Raw genomic sequence first — 5,483 nt, forward strand, 5'->3', positions numbered from 1 at the left:
CAAGAGGAGGCAAGCGCAGCAGTGGGCGGCAGAAAGTCAATTGTGTGGATGGGATCCCAGAAGAAGGACATGGTTAATTGAAGAGACATGGGAGAGGCCATTGCCCTGTGGTAGGCGTCGCCAGGCTCCTGCTGATGACAAATGTGTTCAGCAGGCAATGAATGCCAAAAAGCCGCGATTAATAAAGCGAAATAATTATATGCCTCTTGTGACAGAAAATCTGTCAGCGGAAGTTGTTTTCAAAATATGTCCGGAGGAAGTGGCACGTCTCACCTGTTCAGAAAAGAAATTAGCCGGCATTGAGTTTTGAACGCAGGCTCTCTACGTACCTTGTGGGGACGCAATGCAAATTCCGCAAAGGCTCTTATTTTTTTTTGTTGGATAACAATCAAATCCGCTAAGCTAACAAATGCTTCACGTACACGCATACTATTACGCGATGCAGACAAACATTCTCATGTCATCGTACATGAACTCCACCGGCACATAAAAATTGCGGGAGATATACACATGCGTCAAGAATCGGCAACCATTCAGGCGGGCAGTCCTGCGCAGCATAACGACCCCGCAACAAGGCGCACTGTTCCCTGAACAGGGACTTAGATGAACGAGGTGGCTCTTTATGTTGATCTATCAAGCGGCTCTTCCATAAGATAAAAAGTCCAATAAGCGTTAATCGATCGCACAGAATACCGGAGTATTTCAAGACAGAAGAGAACCTTATACTGTAGGGTTAGATCTGAATGTCCTTTTCCATTGTCTACTGTAATATGTCCCAGAAAAACGCTGCTTCACGGCACCACACAAAGAAATGGTCGATCGTCTCTGGTTTTTCGCATAGGCAAGAATTCACGGACCCTGGCACAATAGTCCCCTGTTGACCTCAAACATGGCACAATAGTCCCCGACCATGGAACAACAGTCCCATGACACATTAGTCCCGTACCTTGCCGGATAGAGTAGAAGTTTGCCACGAAGGGTCGTTGGTTTAAGCGTGTTAGAGGGACACGAAGTGAACGCGTTGTGCTGCGTATGTAATGTGTGTTGGGATTTAATGATGCTCAACAACAATGACTTGCAAAACGTTGCTGGCGTCATCCAAGGGACACATGATAGTAATGGCTCAAAAAAGTTGCGGACGCCTTCCAACGATCACCTGATGAGTGTCACGTGACAATGATGAGTTGCAAGAAAAAAATTGATGAAGTTCAAGCGCAAACCTCTTTCTCACTGTAAAGTTGGGAAATAAAGTTAATTTGATTTGATTGACTGAATGCTTTTGCTTTTCTAAGATGCAGCAGACTGCAGTGCTAAGTTTTACGAATTCAAAATACGAAATCAACGCCGCGTACTCGTTTGCACATCATTACCAGGAATTCGGGGCAAGTACTTCTAGTCCGTGTGGCTGCCACCATGCAGCGCATGGCTTTGAACATAAAAAGTGGCACGTCGACACCATTTGTAGCATAAAAAATTGACAAATATCGACGTAGTGCGCGCTAGTGATGCGCTATAGGCCGCTAGGCTTAGGGGCACTGGCTAGGCGCTGTAAGAATTTCCGGTAATGGGAACCTGAGTGCAAATTCTTAAGTTTGCAGGACCAGCACTACTCGAAAGTTCGTGGCGCCACTGTGAAAAACTAGATGAAGGTGAAGGAGGTGCTAATGTAAAGCCGTGTAAAAAGATCAGCACAAGTGATCCATTCTTGGTACAAACTAATCGCCTCTGGCCGATCTGAGGTTCACGAAAACTCCAGTAACAAGCATTGCTGCCATTAGTCAATCTTCAGTCTTCCGTCACGTCTAGCAGAAAGTCGCAAAGAATTCTTAAGGCTGGCTCACGTGAAAACAACTCAGCGAATTTATCGATTAAGCGGCGCGTCACTGCGAAAAAGTTTCAGTCTTCTTGGAGTCTGGTCGCTCGAGCCGCTTGAGCCACCGCCCCGACTCTAAATAGGTTTTTGCTTCGCGGCGGCAGGATTCGCTAGCGTTTTCGCTTGCATGTGAAACAGGCGTCCGCTCCAGCGTTGAGCGTCGCCGTTGGCCTCAGCGTAACCGAGCGAACGAGAACATCGGAGGATAGGAGAGAGAACGCAGAGCGCAGCGGAGGGAGGGAGGACGGCGGTTGCAGAGTGAGCGAAAGGCGGAAAGCGGAGGAGGGAAGTGCGACAGCGCCGCTATGATGCGGTTGGCAAGCGCGAATATTGCGCAGTTGCCCCGAGTGCCATGGATCTCTACGACTACGCGAGGGGGAAAGTGGAGGAGTAGGTAATGGTGGCAGAGGAGAGAGCAGATTAGCGCTATGGTCGTTGGCCGGAGGCGTGGCTCATGGGCAGCGGAACACTGTGACGCTGCCCAAGTCGAAACCCAGAGCAGGCTCCGTTCTGCACTGCGTGTTCTATATGTGGTCTCCTACGGTCTCAGTGCCGCAGCAGCGGCGCTCAAAAATCGCGTTAGCAAGAGGCGTGTGTTTTAGCGACAGCTACATAGCGCTAGCGTTTAGAGCCTTCAGCGTGGTGCGGAGCAGCTGCTGCTGCAGGCGATGCGGCTCGCCGGCGAAACCAAGGAGGGGGGGAGGAGAGTGAATCCACGTCCGGGGACGAAGAGGACGAAGGAACGCCCAGCAAAACGCAGCGGCGAAAGGCTGACTTTGCAACTTAACCGGGCGAATTCCACGCGGCCAGCTGTAGCTATCGCGTCACTCCAGGTTTAACCAGAGCTAAACCACAGCCTTTTTTTTCCACCCAGCCATTGGCCGGTCATTTCTGCCGATCTTTTTACTCGCGACTTCTGCAATACAACATTGCATTGCTCGTCGCACCTATTTTGTGAAAACTGTTGTCAGAGGAAGAAAAAAAAATTGTTGCTTTAAGACAAAGGTATATATAAATATATATATATATATATATATATATATATATATATATATATATATATATATATATATATATATATATATATATATATATATATATATATATATATATATATATATACCGATGCCATAGGTAGCGTAAGGGGGCTCTCGCACAGTTTCCGCCCTCGCCGTTAGATTACGTTCCACGTCACTCTCGTGGTATTACAGGACGGGCTACGCCCGCCGCTATGGACGGGGTGGCGCTGGTGAACACTCTCAAGGTTAGCTTACACCCATTAAACATTAATACCCACGAGAGCAGCAGATTGGACAGCCGTCGCCGTAGCTCAGTTAGTAGAGCACCGGACGAGATATTCGGAGGTCGTGGGTTCGGATCCCACCGTCGGCATGGTTGATTTTCTGCTACTTTATAAGTAACTTTAGTCAGCGGTATTATAAGAAAGCGGTAGATTAATCTAAGTTTTATTATCCCACTGATACGCACAACACACTAACAGAAAAATTAACATTCCCCTATGGACCTTGGTTTTTGGTTTTGGAGACTGTTAGCACAATATATTTATATATATATATATATATATATATATATATATATATATATATATATATATATATATATATATATATATATATATATATATATATATATATATATATATATATATATATATATATATATATATATCCCACCGGCGGCATGGTTGTTTTTTCTGCTGCTTTATAAGTAATTTTCTTAAAGCGATTTATTAATTTAAGTATTATTATCCCACTGATAAGCATAACACATAAAAAAAAAATAACGTTCCCCTATGCACCTTGGTTTCGGTGACTGTTGGCTCCCTTCATAAATTTGTCAAACGGGCCCCTCATTTCCTTTAACTTGTCTGCTATATATATATATATATATATATATATATATATATATATATATATATATATATATATATATATATATATATATATATATATATATATATATATATATATATAAGATTAATGGACAGATAGATAGATAGATAGATAGATAGATAGATAGATAGATAGATAGATAGATAGATAGATAGATAGATAGATAGATAGATAGATAGATAGATAGATAGATAGATAGATAGATAGATAGATAGATAGATAGATAGATAGATAGATAGATAGATAGATAGATAGATAGATAGATAGATAGATAGATAGATAGATAGATAGATAGATAGATAGATAGATAGATAGATAGATAGATAGATAGATAGATAGATAGATAGATAGATAGATAGATAGATAGATAGATAGATAGATAGATAGATAGATAGATAGATAGATAGATAGATAGATAGATAGACAGATAGATAGATAGACGCAACCTTTATTTTTGTTAATTGACATACAAAAAGAATCAGGCCTACATAAGCCTCGGACGGCTTACGTAGGCCTGGCAGACAACGAACAATATAACAAGAAAATATCAAAAGGGACAAAGTGCAGAGTTTGCAACGTAATGCGATAAATTCTTTGTGCAGCGTAATGCGATAGGCTCGGCGATATCACTTAGTCACGCGCCGCGCATGTGCAGTAGGAACCACTTATGATGCTACATTCTTAGTCTGGTTCCACCTAAGGATACACTTAGTGCGCAACTTTTAAGCGCCTGTTCGTTGGCTGAGCCGCGTTGCCGCCGTCGGTGTAACTGAGCGAAAGAGGGTACCGCCGCTTGCTCATAGATGGCGCTAGAGTGGTGCGTGCCGTCAGGATATATTCCTGCAGGCAATATATCAAGAAAATAAATTTGAAATAACATGGCAGGGGATTACGAGTACGACAACTGGTCGGGTACATGAAGGATTAAGGCAAGCTTGTCCTCTATCACCGCTGCTGTTCATGATTTATATGGTAAATACAGAAAGAAGGCTGCAAGAAAGCATACTAGGTTATAATCTGTCGTGTAGATTAGGCGAAAAGGATTTAGAATAGCGACTGCAGGATTTAATGTACGCGGACGATATTGTACTGTCACCAGATAGCAAGAAAGATTTCCCGACTCTGGTTAATTACTGTGGAGACGAAGGAGGCACTCTAGGTTTCAGTTTTAGAGCAACTAAGTCGGGTGTGATGGTTTTGAATGATACAACTGATAGCTGCTTGCAATACAACAATATGAAATACCACGAGTGACCGAATACAAATATCTCGGGGTATGGGTAAATAAAGGGCATATGCACACTGAAAATCACGAACAGTCACTTACAGCAAAATTGCGAAGAGATGCCGCGATAATGAAACATACGGCATTATGGGGGTACAACAAATATGAAGTACTGAGTTATTTCGAAAGGAATAATGATGCCGGGGCTTACTTTCGGGAATGCGGTTCTTTGTTTAAAGGCAGGAGTTCAGTCGAGGTTAGAAGTAAGTCAGAGGGCTGTTCGAAGATTAACACTAGGTGCCTATGGGAAAATCAGAAACGAGGCAGTACAGGGGAATATGAGCTGGGCATCGTTCGAAGCCCGGCAAGCACAGAGTAAAATTCTATATAAAGAACCCATGAGGAAATTGGACAATAACAGGCGGGCAGCTTAAGTATGTAACTACCTATACAGGAAGAGCATTGACTCACA

This window comes from Amblyomma americanum, chromosome 5, assembly GCF_052857255.1.
Source record: "Amblyomma americanum isolate KBUSLIRL-KWMA chromosome 5, ASM5285725v1, whole genome shotgun sequence".
Classification (NCBI taxonomy): domain Eukaryota; kingdom Metazoa; phylum Arthropoda; class Arachnida; order Ixodida; family Ixodidae; genus Amblyomma; species Amblyomma americanum.